The sequence below is a fragment of the Drosophila innubila genome (genome assembly GCF_004354385.1).
Source record: "Drosophila innubila isolate TH190305 chromosome 2L unlocalized genomic scaffold, UK_Dinn_1.0 4_B_2L, whole genome shotgun sequence".
In the NCBI taxonomy this organism is placed as follows: domain Eukaryota; kingdom Metazoa; phylum Arthropoda; class Insecta; order Diptera; family Drosophilidae; genus Drosophila; species Drosophila innubila.
The window spans coordinates 14,526,027-14,545,295 of NW_022995372.1; the positions used below are offsets into that span (position 1 = coordinate 14,526,027).

A 19,269-nucleotide genomic window follows, 5' to 3' on the forward strand; every position below is an offset into this window, starting at 1 on the left:
ATAATCTGTTGTCAAAAAGCTTTTCAAAAGCGACGCTCAGCTGAGCGCGCGCTCTCGCTCTCTCTCTCTCTCTGTGCCCAACGTAAAGCCAGGAAAAAAGACGTTGGCGTCGTCGTCGACGTTGGCGTTTTATTTGCCGTTTCTGTTCAGTTGTTGGTGCGCGCTCGCGTATCGCAGTTGTTGCCGTTGTCGTTTGGCAGCCGATGCCAACTTTCGTGTTGTTTATTCGTGTGTGTGTGGGTACATTTTTGGCAAAATTAAAACTCCGCCAAAGTAATATTTAACAAATTTTATGCATTTCAATGTGCGTAAGCAGCTACAAAGCATAATTAATAAAACGTCTGTTTTTTAATCTCATCGTCTACTTTATTTTGCTCTCAACTGCGTTTCGGCTCGTGAAGTTTTTCGTTGACGTTGTGTAATCGCCCCAAGTGAATTGAAGTTGGAGTTGTTGCTACATACATAGGTATTTGTATTTGTATTGTACAATTGCTACACACGCACACATGCAGCAAGAAATACAACTGTCTGTACATAATTTAAAATTATTTAAAGCTTTTACGAGACTGAACTTCAACTCCAAAAAAGCATCCCAAAGAAATAAATCAACACAAAAGTCAACTCAAGCTCAAAAACAGCCGTAAACAAGCTAAACAAAAAACGTCAAAACAGGTGAGTTGCCATTTAAGCAATTAATTATTTTTAGTCAGTCTTAACACACATACATATGCATATACACTCTGCTCCAATTTGGCTCCCCTTTCTGACACATTTTGGTAGCACACGACAATAACATGAACAACAACAACTGGGAACAGCCAAAAAAAAGCCGTATTATTGATTTTCTTTTGCAGCGAGCTGCGTTGGCGCTCTTATTTTTGCTGATTTCGTCTAAATACATACATCTACATTTATACATATTTATGTATGTATGTATGTATGTATGCATGTTTCAGCAGCAACAACAACAACTCCCGATATTACTCCCGTTTTGCTTTTACCTTTGACAGACGTTTTTCTGCATTTGCTTTCTGTCACATTGCCAAGGCAACGGCCACTCTATGTGTGTGTGTGTGTTGTGTATATGTGTGTGTGGTTGTGTATGTGTGTGTACCATATGGTCGAGATTGTCGCTCGTTTTTTTTGTAGCCTTGCATCCCCTGCATATTTGCTGCGATTCGCTGGGATTTCCTTGTCGTTGCTGACCTTTGACACTGCATCTAAGCTTGCATATGTAGTTAGTCAGGAAAGCTTTTTAACAAAATAAAAATAAACATACTTGTTTTATTCTTTTTAAAAATAAAACAATTGCTTTTTTTTAACTTGCTCTAAGAGAATAATAAAAAAGGAAAAAAATAAATATCCATAAAAAATATTTTTTTTTTGCATGAGATAACATGTAATTTTTTAATTTCGTCAAAACACTTTTTTGACTAACTGTTTGTATTACAGAGGTATAGAAGTGCTTCGATGACACCTTAGTTAAATTTAGCTATCGAAATTGAAATGATATATTATTATCCTCAATGAATTTAATTTAATAGATTTAAATTATTATATAGTGCAACAGGAGAATCTCAGCATTTTTACATATTCTACTGCCGTAAAAAGTATAATTTATAGATGGGTTCTCAACCAAAATATATTTACAATTCACGTGAGCACTATTAAATAACACCAAATTTACCACTCTCCATATAGTAGTACCGTATATAGCCTACAAATGTGTTCTATGTGCACTAAAATATTTGTAACTAAAGCACTTTATAAATATATTATATCATAGTTTAATAAATATTATTTATATCATATCCCTATTGCGCAATTCGACAATTGCGGTTGGTAACTCAATACTTTGATTATACGAGCGAGGAATTGAACAACTTGTCAGCTGTGAGTGTTGTGGCTTAAAACCCGCTTCGATACAATGACCTTAGTGTTTATAAATGATAAATAATGTATGGGATACGATTTACACACAAATGTTAATTAAACTGCTAAGCGTATCGACAAAATACTGAATAAAAAAAAACAATGAAAAATCTGCTAATTAAGGCGCCCCAAAACTTAAGAGCAATAAATAAAATGATAGATGGAGATCGCAACCAAATTTGGTTCATGCTAAAAGCCATACAATCCAATCAAACCCGAAAGCATTCATTTCATAAATTGAGTTGAGAAACACTTGAAAAAATCAAAATAAAACACGGAATAAAAAGAGAATGTTCTTTATTGTGCGAAAGATAAAATACTCTTGCAGAAGATACTTCAACAAAAAAAATTTATATACATAGATTAAACTTGATTAAAAATATTAAATCATTTCTATATAATAGTAAAGTGTGGCTTAGCAAAATTTCAAAGTGAATTTAAGATATGCATATCGCTTTCGTTTTGATCAAGAATATACATATGGATAATTTAACTTTCTGAAGTTGACTTCTTCCATGATCATCATGGCAAATGCTATATTCTGGCCTTCAATTGCGCAATAAATAGGATAAGGGGGAGGGGTATGGTGGTATAGGACTGTCTGGTCGGGTGGTTCGGTTTTGGGATCAGCTTAAACGTTTTGCATGCCAACTACAATAAATTAAATGTCAAATAGAATTAAAAGATTGCAAATTGGTGCGGGCGACTGGCGTTATATGGAATAATCGTAGCAGTGACTAATTTTGTGTGAGTGTGTGTGTGTGTGTCTGTTTTTGTGGATGGCATCAGCGACAGGGTGCGAACAATGTCAAACCAACAATTTGCATAAAAGTTGCATCATATTTTCCCAGTGGTCCTAGAGTAAGACAGGAATTTAAATTGGCGCCAAGCATTACTTACCATAAACAAAATTCATAGATTATTTTCCCTTGTTTTTCCTAATTTAAATGCTTATTTACTAACTTTTCAATACGGCAGCATAGAACGTCATATAAACCATCGATAAATTTGACTTCCATTTATAATGCCACTTATCACGATTCCTCCGCAAAACTGTTTCGATAAAAATAAATCACTTAATAATCGGGGCGTTATATTGTAAAGCTCACGCATTTGGTTTGGCCTTTGATTTATTATCGCAAAGAAATAAATCAAAATGTGTTTTCAAGCTTGTACTTTACTTGAAAGCCACAGCAAATGTTCCTTATAAGTATTCATCAATATGTTGACGAATGTATATAGTATATATTGATTGTATAAATCTAATGGCGGAAATATCGAAACAAATACCACCAAATATCGCTGTTAATTATATTTTTATAAACTTGGCTATTGATAAAGATATCGAGAATATATACTTAGATGTAGCCACAGATATGTATATTAAAAAAATCGAGGTTATAACAATAATTTTCAATATAGATTAAAAATTATTATAATTATAGCAACACATATGGAGTTAGATAAAAAGTTGGAAATGGATACAGAAATAACAAGGGGATAATTTAAGAATAGATAATAATTATGTTATAATTATATTGATATAAAGAAAAATATTATTATTTAGCATTTTAAAAAAATGGGTCCATTCATACCACTTTTATTTGGCTTCGATTAACATACTTCTCACAGTCCTGTTATAAATATCAGTAATTCCCAAATGTGGTCGATCCAAGCGGCTTGTTTAAATTCTCAGTTAAAATTAAAACTTGAAGGTAAAGTCAACGCTGTTAGTTATCTTAATTAGGTGTACTTCAAGCATGACCAAATTAACCCTAGCCAGTGTTTTCTACTTCTTCTTTTGGGCAGAAACTGCACTAAAAAATCACAGTCAACCAAAGTTTTCAGTCCCCGTTTTCCGCTGTCGAGAAGCACATTGAACTTCTACCAAGTAAAAAGGCAGTTGGGACATTCACTGAAGCATCAAACAACAACAGCAGTGACTTCGGTGACTTAAAGTTGCATTGCATTCTGATTTTTGCGTGAGTGTATCTTTGAGATACATTCACTTACTGCCGCCGTGCTCTATGGTCATAAATGAGCAGCCAAGCATGACAGAACTCGCAATGGCCATCCGCAAAGCTTCCCAGGTTTTATAGCTTTGTTAAGACCACTCCCAGATCCCCACACCACCCCTAACACACACACTCATATACAGAGAGAATGTTGTGGGGATTCTGTTGTGCGTAAAGTGTGCATCACTTTTAGGAGCGCATAAAGAATTGCTTTAATTTGACTGTAATCGTCCGATGAGGTTGCTGCCTGTACGATCATTAACTATTAACAATTACGATTGGTAATTAAATATGTCAACCAGTTGCATAATTCTTAAATAATTGGCCAAGATGCCGACAAAGCTGTGTCGCTACTTTTATGGTCATGGTTAAGATGATGAAGCTCTGCCTTGCTAGAATTTATATACTCGTATGTATGAGCTTGTAGATGGCAGTATCGCGTCTAATATAAATCAGCGTAAAGAAAAGCAGTTAAAAATTGGTAACTTGTTAACAGATAGAATGTCTGCTTCTTTAAGCAATTTAAAATAAGGAAATTTGTAAATGTTGTACATTATTTGTTTTGGAAGTAAATTAAAAATGTATTAATATATAAATCAAAGTTGTAAAAAAGTTTGATTAAATTATTAAGCCTGTTAATAAGCACTTTAATTTGTTATTTGAGATTTTAGATGGTTTTGCCTTCTTACACAACTGACCTGCCTCTAAAGACTGTCTACAGGCCACAACTTCCTTCTTTTGTTCCCACGTTTGTCTTTTCTTTGGCACTTTTATAGATTCACACACAGCTAATGATCAACCTAAAACATTTCTGATATCCCAAGGACTGTCTGGTTATCCTTTTTGCAGAGGTAACCCAAAGGCAGCGAAGCGTTAAGGTGGATACTGAAAGAGACAGCGAGAACTCTGACTTAGCTGGACTCTCGGCTCAGTTAATAGGCTTAGATCAAATGGCAGATTGTTAACTTTTACCTCGGCTAGGAACTTGTTTAGCTTTGAATCGATTTGCTTATCAGTCTTGCAACCCCGCAAAAGTCTGGCAGCTATTGCGGTTTTCAGCGGTGCACGGTGGTTCTTGGTGGTTGTTGTTGCTGTTTACTTTATGAACAATTAATATGTCAGTTAGCAACCAGGTTCAATCGAGGGGGTGGCACAGCGGGTTGGCCGTTCCTTCTACAAACTTTCGGCATGTTTTATAAAAGGAAACCAGTTCAAGGCGCAATGAGAACTCGGGAAATGTCACAAGCAGACGCGACGACGCGTTGGATTGTCTAATTTCTTTAACTCGACTCGTGACCGACACGTTTTTGCATGATTTCCGTCTACGGTGTACACCAACCCCTCCCCTGTTTACCCTTACGGGTCTAACAACCCCAAGACATGGACAATAACGTTAAGCGCAGATGGAGTTGGAGTTGGCGTGTGGCGTATTATCCTTAAACGTCGCTGTGGCAGCCGCTTGTGCTTATGTGTTCGGAATACAAGTGTAACTGCTAAGAGCAGCTTTTACGGTTCTTGTCTATGCCGCAAGCAGGTCTGGGAAGGGGATGGCTGGCTGGGGGGGGCTAAGGCAAGCTTCGGAATTGGCGCGTGTGCCCGGCCGTGTTTCCCGTGGGAATATCTAGGATTTCATGATGTGGGCGTGCGAAAATGTGTTGCGCAGGGTAAACAACGTTCAGGGTTGTCAAATTATTGGGAAATTGCACAACAGCATTCAAATTAGGTGTATCAATTACTTCATGTATATTTATGCTAAACATTCTATAAAAGCAACTCCCATAAAATTATTTAAAAAAAAAGTTTCCTATGTAGAAAGTTGCTTATATAGAAATAAGGAGCATACATTTTAAATTTAATCCGTTTTGCAATTTAAAAATACCTAAGAAGTTTTATTTGTTAAAATATTCTCAATTAAGTCTATTAAGAACAGCTTTTTCTCTGATTCTTCGCAAAAACAAGTTTTTTTGGTGGTAAGGTTACGGATATGAACCTTCTGCAGACCTTTGATGATTTCTTGCCATCTTGCAATTCATTTTTTTCAATTCAAATTTTTTTTTTAAAGAAATCGATTTTTTGTTTTTCCCCATTTTTATGGAAGTATGGAGTTGTAATAAAAAAAACAACACTAGTTGCTTATATGGAAAATTTAATTTCAAAAAGTTGCTTATACAGAGGTTGCTACAATAGAATTTTGATTTTGTAAAGGTTGCTTATATAGAATGTTTACTGTTCATGATGCTAGATTTGTAAGTTTTATGAACTTAGTAATTAATAAATTTTTTATAAATTAATAATACCAAAATACTTGTTATGTTATTTTATTTTTTTTTTTTTTGTTTAATTTTCTATATTTTATGCTCATTTTTTATTCATAAATTGTTTAAAAGATCATTTGAGTTCGATTGAATATAAATTGTGTATAATTCTCAGCAGTAATTTTAACTATAAGAAGTCTTATAACATCTTTCCTTTCCTGTCCAAAGTGATGAAAATCCTTACATTTTCATATGTAACAATTTTTTTCTGTCAAACCAATCACTGTTCTTTATTGGGAATTCAATCAACGAATTTTCCTGTAGAATTTTCTATCTCATTTATCAATTTTGTGAACGGAAATAAAATTGAAAGCTTATTCCCAAGCACAGACCCAACAAACACACACACGCACACCTCAGGCCAATAAAAATATCAGCTTTTAGTAAGAAATTCAATGGACATCCGGTTGTTATTATTATAGTAGTTTCAAGGTGTGTGGAAGAAGCACTTCAAGTGCAATTGAAAATCAACAACAACAACAGCAACAACAATAGGAACAACAACATCAATTTCTGTGCGTTGGCAAAAGGAAATAACTTTGGCTTGGAGCAGAAGACGAAGGTCGTAACAACGGGGAGTTGGTTTATTGGCTCTTTGGCGATTTTTTGTTGCCAACTTCAGAATTGTTTCTAGCCAGTCTGACGCTGCAATGTGTGTGTGAGTGTGTGTTTGGTGTAGTGGGTGTTCTGGTTAAGCCAACAAGTTTTGGCACTTTTATAGCCATCATTAATCTGGTAGCATAAACGCCTAAAAGACTAATCAATGTTGGCCACGCCTCGGGGCTTGGCTTGTGGCGCCTCCAGCTTATTGATTAACGTGGGCTTCCCGACAGTTATTGCAAGTGGGATATATATACATTTTATTGTATACAAAGTACATCTGTGTGTGTGTATATACCTTACTGTCGCAAGTAAGCCGCAATGGCAAAGTGCAAATTTATCGAGCAGTCGGATTCGCAGTCGATTGCAAAGAAAACAAGTGATAAGCTAATACATTTTTTTAAACAATTAAATTAAATGGAATTAATGCAAGGAACGATGCGGAAAAGTGCTTCCTTAACACGGTGTGAAACCTCGTTAAAGGTTCTTGATTAAAATACCGATTAAAAACTGATGTCGAGCACAGTCGAGTGCAACTAATTGAAATAAACGTCATAATGATGATGAAGCTGCACTTTAAATCTTGTCAGCAAAATGTTAAAAAAAAAATTGTATTAAGGTTGCATCAGTTTTACTTTTTATAGTGTAGATTATTATCTCCAAATATATAAAAGAGATTGGCACAATCATCAAAAGCTAAGATGTTGAAATAATAAATAACAATAATGAAATAAATTTAGTAAAAAAAAAAAATCCGAAATTTCGTAGTTTTCATTTATAGTTTTCGAGTTTTTCAAACTATTATAAAAACAACTTTGAAACTAATTTAGTGTTTTCCGTAGATAATTAATATCATACTGATCAAACATTAAGATATTTATTTTTAAATAATTATTCTGGAATATCCTGCCTCTGCAAGTTTCTAAGAATATTATGAGAAGATCAACTGCAATTACATACATATATGTCGATGAAGATACAGGAACTTTACGAGGCACAGCACTTTATGCCGCGTGGTGTGTGCCAATCGTAAAGCACTCAGAGAAACACACAGATGTTGTGCACAGCATTTGACATTTGCTTGGCACATTTATTGTACACCAGTTGGGGGAATTGGCGAAGTAAGAAATAAAAATATAGAAGAGAATTGCATTAATGCAATTTTAGCATCGACCCACACAACGCAACTGAGTTGGGGCACGTTCCATATCTGTGTGTTGGAGGCTTGGAGGTGGGCGGCAGCATCATTTCCAATTGCCCGCACATGACTCTCATGTATCCACAATCATCCCAGCCAAGTGGTCGAGAGGCCTCAGTCGCAGCTGCAAAGAAGAGTTCCAGAACAACGAGCTGAATACGCTGCCAGGCAATTCAACTGAATATTTAGGTAAATGGAAATGCGAAAGAAGTTGAAGTTACAGTTGAAGTTGACGATGAGCAAATTCAGTGAAATGGAATTGCATTTACGCATTTAACTTTTTCTTTGTTGTCGACGCAGACTGGAAAAATTGATGTTATGACAGCAAATTGTGCTCTAAAATGTTTATCACACTGTTAATGTAGTAGTTAAGTAGCAGAAAGCTTAAGAATGTTAATGATCATGCAGTGAAGCTATAAGTTCCTTGTCGTAAAGTGTGTTTAAATACAAACTCGAAGGGTTTTATATTTTCAAAGAGACTGTGAATATCTTCCTCAAATCCTAATTAGAATTTAATGTACAATAAAATATTCGAAGTGATCCTAAAAGTATACTCTAAATATTTTTCAAATATTAAATTTGTTATTTGTAACGAATATCTGATTAAAAGTAAAACGAAATTCTTTAAGGTTGACTCTTCTAAAATTAATTGTTAAGTTTTCCACAACTATTAAATATTTCCTCAAACATTTTAAGACTGTCAAAAGCAAATGTAGGCCCTATTTTGCCTTTCTATTTTCCCACATATTGTGTTTGGTGAAAGTTCCATTTCTTTTTTAATGATTTCTTGTTGATATTTATGTAAAATCAAAACATAATTACTCTGAGCAATTTTTGCTAATGGTTATGTAAAATTCAAATGCCTTAGGGTATTTCGCAGATTGTTGAAAAATGAAGGTGCATCATTAGATACAAATGGAAGCTCTATAAAATATTCTTCACTTCAAAACAAGCTGACTACATTGATAGGCTTATATACTACATAGTTTTGGTGTAGTTCATTCCGAATTATAGAGCAATTAATTCACACCCCCTGTTGGTTCACACGCCCCTTTAAATACCAGATAATGCCGGTCACCACTATGAAACTATTCATTAGTTCTTCAATTCAATTCTTTTTTTTTTAGAGCAATCTCTCTTTTACTGCCTTTAAGCCGTGCTAAATGGTTTTTAATTGTATTTGTGCCAGGCGCAGACACTTGAAAATTTCACTCGTCCTAGAACTTTTTTATTTACTTGCGAAATGCATTGTCGGGGCGGAAAGTTTACTGCAACCCTTAGCTAATTGTTTTTCTGGGTAATGGGTGTGAAATGTGAACTAGTTGTAGTTGAGATACATAGAAAACCCCTATAAAAAATGAAGAGTGTTAGATTAAGGGAGAGAAATCGACAAAATAATATTTTGCTTTAGAGCTATTTAATGTTTGCAAATTTATGAGGGGGTAAGGGGAAGAAATATTCAGTTCATGAGGACTGTAACACAACGAGAAATCTTTTAATCAGCTTTATACAGGGTAAAAGCTATCCTATGATTTCACGTTTAGCTTAATTAGTAGGTTGATATACTCTACTTAATATATGAATATAGCTATATTATATATTTATTTTAAATACTGACTACTGGTTTCCCTGAACTAATTCCCAGAAAAAAAAATGTATACAGAAGCTTTTCTATAAGCTTGACTATAGCTTTTGACATCTTCCTTATAATCTTGTTTATAAGACAATCATAAATACACGAATATAAAACCTGTTGCACACATTTCAGAAATGTATTTCGAGGTACTATACTAATTGTCATGTTTATGTATATGGTAAATACGCACATAAATTTATAGGTTGTACAGTCAACGGAAAAGTTCACTGAACTTCATTGAAAAGCCAAGCTTAAACTTGGCAAAAAAGCTTTTGGTTAGAAGCGTTATAACGAACCAACTGAGTATAAAAGCTTTTCAAATGCCACTCAAGCTTTGTAGCACACACACACACACACATTGCCGGCGTCTCAAGAAGCACTCAAGCCCCATTTGCCATATGCCACATGAGCTCAGTTGCATTCCCTGCTTGCCTCGTAAATCTTAGAACATACTTGGGACTTGTAACAAACAAATAATTGTGAACACGAGACCGACGATGCGACATGACCCTAATGAGTGTGAGAACTTTTTGTTGTTGTAATTGTCGCGCTTTAAGCCCGTCGCCAATGTCGCTGACATTGCCGAGAGCGTGCTCTTAATTTCTGGCTAAGAGCACGTTCCACTCGACAGTGTTGCCAGACCAAATTGTAGACATTTTAAATTCTTTAACTGACTTTTGAACAGTTGAACTAAAATTTATATTTTTCTTTCTTTTTCAGAATACAACGCTCACGTTTTAATATTTAAGGTAAGTCTACAACTCTTATGATTTCGAAGTCTATTTTGCAAAGAGAAACAAGTGCTGGTTTTTTACAACTATTTAAGTACATTTAATAAATAATATATTACTTGCTGCAACACTAAATTACAACGGGAAATGTAAATTTCTTCTTTTTTTTAAATAAAGTGTAACAAAATATAAGATAAAAGGGAACATATGTTTTAATATTAAATATTATAAAGTATTAATAACTAAAAATTCCCAGTTGCTATTATTTTTGAATGAAAAAAGTAATTGACTGCTGATTTCATAAAAAATATAAAAGTTGTAAAACATTTTTATTATTATTAAATTTTTAACGAATAATAAAATTACTAGGCGGTTTGCCACTTGTCATTCCCTTTAAAAGAAGAAAATAGGCTTTGGATTGGGGAATATATTCAAAACAATAATTTAAAGATAGTTTAAATTCGCAATCAACTAAACTATCTCTATTTCTTAGGTCTGAATGTAATTTTTAATGAATTTACCTTCAGCTTGAAATAGTTAAATAACTCGATAAGACTGTTAATTGTATTTATGCCATGATGACTCAGTTGAAAACCTTTAATAGTTTTCTGTATTGTTTGGTTTGTTACATCTGATGGCGCATTTTGATTGAATTTCTGATTAGTTCAACATGTGGCTTTTGTCGTCGACATTGATTTCTCAGCTTGTGGTCCCGTTGCAAAGCCCCTCAATTCCCTAATCTGCCATTCATATAGGAGCTTATCTGTTGTCCATCTGCTGACATGTCTCTGAATGTGAGAATAGATGTGGGAGTGTCTGGGGGAGTCGCACCATTCCAATTATTATTTGTCTATATCTAAACGACTGCAATTGTACTTTGGTTAATCACGTTTGCTTTTCACTCTTTGGCTTTTACGCAAATTGCAAACGCAAAAATTAACTTGGCTATGGCATTCGACTTTGCTAACGGTTTTGCTGATAATTATAGGAGACAACAAACGTGCTAGGTTTTCTATGGGTGCGTCTTCTATTTCTTGGCAAATGAAGAAGAAAGCGGGCTTGTCTTAAGTATTCTTGGTATTAAAGTTTTATTGTCATTGTCTTCTTAAATCAAGAACTGATGCTCTGGTTAGTTTTTATGATTCCTTCAAACCTATTTTCTTACCTGCTCAACTACCTGGACTATCTCTAAAGATACACAGATACATTGTATCTGCGATTATACAAATGTATCTCTTTAAACCGCTGCATTGCGATTTTTTGCACGTTCCAATGCTGAGAGCTCTCTCTCTCTCTTTCTCTCTCTCTCTTTTAACTCGTTTCAACCTTTTCATCGCAGTTTTATCTATTTGTTCTCTTTATATATTTTCGCTCTTTGTCTCTTTTTGCAAGCAACGACCTTGTCTTATTGCTTTGTTTGAACTGATCAATCGATCATTTGACATTATCGTCACGAAATTTAGGTAGGGCAACTCAACAAAGCGAATCGACAAGTTCCATTGTTGATTAGAAAATTTATTTAATCAATTTCTAGTCGTTGTATAACATTATTGATTAACTATGATCACTAACTATCGTAGATTTTGAGTTAAGCAACTCTCTGGTTGCCTCTCTTTGACTCTACAAGGTTCTCTTAAACCAACAATCACTTCCAGTCTGCGTCACAAGCGCAGACCCAGACCTATGAATGTATTTGTACCTATTTATGTGTTTAAGACTGGCAGCTGCAGACCCAACAACTGGTTTTTAATACCCTACATTCATTAGATCAAGGAATGTGTGTTTAGAGTTTTCTGGAATTGAATGTTACCAAATCAATAACATAAGAACATTTTAATGATGTCTGCAAATATTACAACCATACCTTTACAGCTGTTTTAAAAGATATTTGCAATGTTTTAATAGATATTTTGTTATTATTGATCATATTTAATATTTTTATCATTTATTGAATAAATATTTCATGTAGTGAGTTATTTCATTACCACAAATCCGATTTTATGCCAATAGTATTTATGAATTTAATATTCAATTATATATCATCGGTATTCTTAAATAAATTATCAAAAAAATTATTAAAAAAAATTTTAATTTAAAAACAGGGAAATTAAGTATTTCGTTTCTTAATACTCTCAATTGATGTGTAAAATTTAAATATTATATTATAATTATTTTAATAATAATCATAATTATTATACAATTTAAAATACAATTTTCTTAAATACTTTACGTTTAATAATATGTAATATTTAAAATTTTCGAAATATAAATCTGAATCGGAAAGATCAAAATATGTACTGTATATTTGCTGATATTGAAGAACAGTTCGCTGATCGAGGGTAGCGCATTTATGCTATATACCTGACCGACACCGTTAGGCAGTCGACGCCGTAGAAAACAAAAAGGAAAAAAATCTACAAGCTGCACAAAACGCGTCGCAATTTTATCGGTGTCGCCGCTGTCTCTGGCACTGGCAGCGGCTCTCCAGCTCGAGGTAACTGCTGTTGTTTGTTGGTAGTAAATAAATACAATGGCACTGTGAGCAAATCCACGCACACAGGCGCAGCAAGAGCGCAGCTCACACGGACGTACATGCATGGTCACAATACAGATACAGATACTGTCGCCCAACAGCTGTCAACAACAGCACGCGCTCTTCCAGTCTTGCTCTCACGCTCTCTCGCTCTCTATATCTTTACGCTCTTTCGTGGATGGTGCGCTTGGCAATTCAGTTTGGAAGCCGTTTGGAAGTCGGCACTGCGCCCAGTACAGTAGAGCAATTTGAGCCGTCGATTCGAGCAAACCTCTCCGGAAAACGCGTCGTCCGCTGACCGTCAGTTTGTCAGTTAGTCAGTGCGTCAGTTTGTCAGCTTGTCAGTCTGCAGAGTTCCAATGTTCGCGTAACGTTCTTTTCTACCAACTCAGGGGGGTTACCAGGTCGATCTTCTGTTGCTGTGCCTCAGGTTCGATAAATTCGCGTCAGTAATTTTCGGTGCCGTGATATTTGTCAAGTGCTTAATATAATAGTTATAAATAATTGTATATAAATAAATATATATGTATATGATAAACGTTAACGTTAACACATATTTGTATAAGTTATATAAGGCCCGAAACCGGTTTAATGGCCAAAACAAAAATTAGTTGAAGAGTGCCAAAGTAATAAATACAAAAGTTGATTTCTCGCTGGATTTAACTGCAATATTGGATCGTAGCCGAATATACTTAAATATATAAGTATATACAATATTTAAACGGTATGTCTTAACACAAAATGTCATACGACATTAACAACAACAACGGCAACAACACCTACAATATTTGAGTAACATTCTCGTCGATGACACGAAAACTGGAGACTCCAATGAGCTGACTCTCCTCCGCTCAAATGCAAAAACGAGTTTTCGCATTGAAACCAAAAAAAAAAAAAAAAAACAACAACAATATATATTGTATATATAAAATTTGCATACAATTCTTGGATTCTTGATTCTGTGTTTTGTTGTTGCCGTTGTTGTCGTTGAGTACAGGTTTTCAGTTCGTATACAACAAGATTTAATTCCTGAATTTGTTGCATACGAATTTTGTTGTTTTGTATTGCTTTGAATATTATTAACTTTCAGGCAGAGTTTCGAAGTTTCTGATATGAATACCTGAAATAACTGAGATTTACCCATTTCGTAGAGCGAACCGGAAGCAAAGTAAAATCAAAAGAAAGAAATATAGATAAGCAGCTTTTTCTCACACTTGAGCACTTTATTTTGTACCTATGTACTATATGTTAACTTACTGACAACATAGATATGGCTTCATTCTTCTTCTTGCTTCTTTCAATACAGCTGACAGCTGTCTAAACTGCCTGATTTCATAGCTGCGAATGACATGGTTTAATTTTGAAAATATATACCAAAAGAATATACTTAAATTCCAATTTTTTCGATTAAAGATTCTTAAATTTTCGTAACTATTAAGTGCAATATTAATTCGTCATTATAGTGATTAAAACATCAAACATTTTCAAAAACTCATTTAAGCTTCAATCGTAAATTAACAATGCCCAATTCAGTGTACTTGAGAAGAGCAATTATCGCACAGTAAGCAACCTTTGCAATTAGCAGACTGTGGGGCTTATAGCTAACACTTATAGCATATATGTATCTATCTATCTATATCTGCCGCTCTCACGTACTAATTTATTATTATTATGATTCATTGAAGATTGTAGATGACTAAAGCTGACTTTGATTTCGGTTTTTGTTTACTTTGAGAAAGGTAAACAAATCAGTGAATGCCATTTTATTGATAATGCAAATTTCACAAGTCTATTATACCCAATACAAATGCTAATGCATAGAGTATACATTTACCCAGCTGATTTTATTTTAATTTATGCTTTTGAACAAAATAATAATATGCACTTGCATAAATTACACCAAAAGTTTCTAACCAAAAGCAAAAATTTGTGTGAACATTTTATTTGAGGTCTGGGCAAATGACTAATGCATACCACTGTGTATGTTTGTATGTTGTTATGATAATATAATAGTTTCAAACTAATTAAATAAGTTAACAGTGAAAGCAAATGGCAGCTAGAGAGATTGAGGGAGTTTTTATAACAATGCAAAGTTCTCACCCGCTCAACATAATTTTCTAATTTTTCCCTATATTTATTATATTCAAATTTGCAATTTTCTCTTATTTCAAGTCATAAAGTGACTGTTGTTTATCTTAATAATACAAAATTGTCAATGAAAATTTGTTATTTGCAGTAAATTTCCCAAGTTGTTAATAAATCTTAAGCTTCTTTGTTTGGCTTGTTTTCAACGTCAATTTTCTGTTATTATTATTTTTTAACCACTCTAAGACCCTTGAAAAACTCCGCCTATTAACTGCCTGAGTAAAGCATAAATCTTAGCAGGTTACGAGCTCAAACTCCTCAAAGTTGCAACTGGGGAATGTGGCAGCAACAGCCGCCAAATAAAAAAAATTACAGCCAGAATTCCAAGCAAAGAAAAGCAAGCAGCAAAACTGGTAACAAGCCATGGCAAAAAGTAAGAACCAAATAACAACAACTGTTTGTGGCCCGTGCAGTTGTTATGGTGGAAACCAGTTTAAAGTTTTTTTTGTTTCTTTTTTGTTAGCCACTTTTCTCACTTGCCTTTCGATTATACCAAACTGCATTCTTGGAGTCGCGACTCCAGGAGCTCCTATAGCTTCAGCTTCAACTTCAGCCTCAGCTTCAGCTGCTTGTTGGCTTTCGCTATACAAGTTCAACAAACATCAGCGAGACTTGGACTTGGACTTGGCTGTAGACTTGGCTAAATTGTTGTTGTTTGTTGGCCTGCTGCTGCGTTATGAGCATACATAAAACTTTAATTTCATGGAATTTCCTTTCTATTTTTATGCAGTTGATTAACAACCGCCAACAGTTGATGATCATGAGTATGATTATGATGATGAAGATGATGTAGCTGTTGGCCAAGAACAAGTCGTGTTTGGCTGTGCTTCCTTATCTGGACCATGTTGTAACTTCTTATGTTGAAAACTTGATTTGAGAATTGCTTGTAGCTGGCTAAACAATGCATAAAATCTGAGCATAAAGGGTATCTTTCAGTCGATTAAGCCCTCGTCTTGGCCAGCTCATTAACTTGTCTAAGTCTTGGACTTGTGCCTGGTCTGTTTCTGACTTTTATCATCGTGCTGCTTTTTTGTTCTTATGTACTCTGCGCTGTCTTGGCAGGAAATTAAACTTGGCTAATTGTGTATGTAAACGTTTTGCCATTAGCTTGACTCCTTAATGTTGCTGTGATTACTAAGCGCATTTTAATCGAGCTGCTTTTTTTTTATGCTCTCTGAGATGCATTCCGAGTGCGCTTTGAGTTCATATACCCTAAGAGTGCGTCAGAGAAGGATAAAATAGTCCATTTGCTGAACTTAATTAGATTCAGTCAAGTTTCCATTTGCAAATACAATGTTATTAGCTATGACCTTTTGTGAATTTAGCTTAGGAAAATTTCCTTTAAACGAATTAAGATTGACTTTGATCCATAATTTACAACAACTACAACCAACTTCCTCGAATTTCACAAGTTTAACTTCCCCTTCAACTTTTGTTGTCCTTGAATTTAGCTGCGGCTTTGTAACGGTATAGCTATAGTCAGTAGCTTCAAGGGTTGTCCATGCCGTAGTTCGATTTAAATGTCAAAGGGAAAAGTTGAAACACTCGATAGTCTATCAATTTGTATGCTATGGCTTGTTGATTTAATTTTAATTAACAATTAAAGTCATGTAAAAGCTTGTAAGACTATTTTGTCCTGACTTTAATAAAAATAAAGTAAAGTCTTGTAAGAAATACATAAATTACAGGTTACAAAAAGAAACTTTTTGTCTTTTTCAAAAAGAATTTCAAGCAAATTTTAAATTGAATTAATTATTGATTCCGCTTTTAGCTATAATTTGAGCCAATTTCCACTTAGAGCTCTCAAAATCAGAATATTCGAGTTAAAACAAATTTAAGTTGGCTTTCAGTTGAATATTTCTGGATTTGTTTTGGGTCGATGGATGAAAATCATAGAGATCTAGTCAATTCATATCAAATTTCATTTGATTGTTTCAATTTAATGCTACAGATTGATGCGATTAATTGTTGAATTGTTAGCAAACTTGATGAAAATTGCAATTAATCAGATTGTCATAAGAGGGGAAGAGAGAGGAGGAGGAAAAGTGTATCACACCTGTCAACTGTCCTAATGTGAACTTTGTGTGTGCTTTTTTCCGCCCACCCTGTTGAGGGGCTTCTTTTCCGTGAATAGTTTTCGGTTTTGTTTACTTGCCGCGCCGTTTTATCGATTGGTTTGCTTCTTCCGTATTCCCCCTGCTTGACAACTATATTGTTCGGTATATTTTTTGGACATCGGGGACCGACTGAGTAGCTTTATAATGGCAACAGCTGTTGGGGAGTAGCTAAAATTTCATGTTTGTGTCAAGTAAACAAATTGTTAACGCGCCCAATAGCGAGCAGTCGAATTTCAAACGACAACAACTTTTTGTCACACTCTCGCGCACAAATAAATTGATTTGAACCTAAAAAGCCAACACACCCCCCACCCGCCTTCTGTCTACAATGACAATCAGAGCAGAGAATGGGGCACCTAACAAAAATATTTGTGGAAATTGTCAAGCTTCGTTGGCCAAGAGAATCGCATCTCATAGTCTGAATAACTCTTGGAAAGTGTATCTCAATGATAATTTGCATAGGGTATCTGCTTTTATCTAAAACTCATTGTTGAAACTGTTTACTATAGATCTTTTGGGACGTTGCAAGTGTTTTTACATAACTGAATTTATTTGGCATTTTGTTGTTGTTTATCTCTTATCAGAATGAGGAACAAGAATATTTAAAATTTAAGTATTTCTGTTTGATATACCAGATAAAAAAGCTTGCTCACGACACTTCTGTTTGTCCATGTCAGCGCAAAATATATGCATATTTATATATACTTATATATACGTAAGATGTGGATTACTTTGCTTACATACATTTATCGCACATATATCATTTCATAGTTCTTGATGGAGAACTGAAATCTGATAAGCTCAGCGAGTTTGTAGAGAGTTGAAACCGAAAACTACAAAAATATTTAAAATTTGCGCTACATAACTATTTTCTTTAAAAACTTAATTGGCACACTTCTTCGGTCTGATAGTTCTACGAAAATCTTTAGCTTTATTCCTCGAAAAGATAAAAGAATATATTTCAAAACCAAAATAGTCTGAGAATCAAATTATATATACAATTATATAAAATAACTAAAAAAAATGTCAGGGAATAATCAGAGCTTGTTTAAATTCTTAATCTTAACTTTTACACACAAATATTAAGTAGTAAATCTCCATTACCAAACTCTTTATATAATATTTCCCAAGCTTTTATCTTGGTTTTTGAAAAGATAAAGTATTATATCAAAACAGTTATCATAATAAAGAACTCAAATTTATTGAATGAAAGTCGTGAAATTTGAGCTGTCTAGAATATTAATTTCAGCCTTTGTGTCTCTCTTGAGCAAGTTACGTAAATATAGCTTTTTTTATGCTTTTCTATCATCACACCTTTCAAAGGTATTTTTTCTTATTTTGCTTTTCAACTTTCCAAATTCTTTTGCATATGATTACTTATCGATTCCACTGAATTCTCTAAGAACGTGGATTTTGTGATTAATATTAACATATAGTTGTGCTTACAACTTGTCGTATCGAATTGTCGTAACGCATATAAATTATGAAAATCTTGGCAGTTTTGAGTTGTTGACTGATTTGTCTGGTTTGCATTTATAATTTGTCGTCTGGCATAAATTATGTGTCGTTCAGTGTTGGAAAGCGAGTTCTATGGAAACAGGTTACAAACAGTTGCTGAGTCATTATGTCATTTGCATTAGGTATGCAAAAACAACACTGACAGCTTTGACGATGCCTTTAATAACTTTAATTGGAGTTTAGCAGCAAGTCTGAACAAAACAGATGCAGATACAGATACAGATGCAGTAGCAGCTGCCAACTGCTGTAGATGCACACATCCTTTTAGGCAGTGTTCGAAGATTTTTTTGTTGTCTACCTGAAACGTGCCAAAGGCAAATCAAATGACTCACAAAGTCCACAGACAACATGTGGCTGGTGCTTGATTCCAAGTGGAACCTCAGACTCGTTCCACGTGCAACAAACATATGTCAGTGGCGTTATTATCGGAGCGTGCCTCAGGATCCACAGCGTTGGCAGATGCCATCAATTCCAAATGGCCGCCAAATGTTTTTGTTTTGTTTTTTCTTTATACCCTGTGACTGTTTCA

At 34.4% G+C, this 19,269-nt stretch overlaps 1 protein-coding gene across 2 annotated transcripts in view; it reads left to right on the plus strand.

Moving 5' to 3' along the window:
• The first annotated feature begins 259 nt into the window (after positions 1-259).
• Positions 260-19,269, plus strand: part of LOC117780128 (protein numb) — a 29,234-nt gene continuing 10,224 nt past the window's right edge. Inside the window, exons 1-2 of one of the 2 annotated variants that reach the window (XM_034616541.1) lie at positions 260-672; positions 10,417-10,445. The gene's annotated coding sequence lies outside the window, so the exon portion shown is untranslated. Of the gene's footprint in view, positions 673-10,416; positions 10,446-13,191; positions 13,685-19,269 lie in introns of those variants that run through there. The other variant, XM_034616540.1, reaches the window with a different exon arrangement.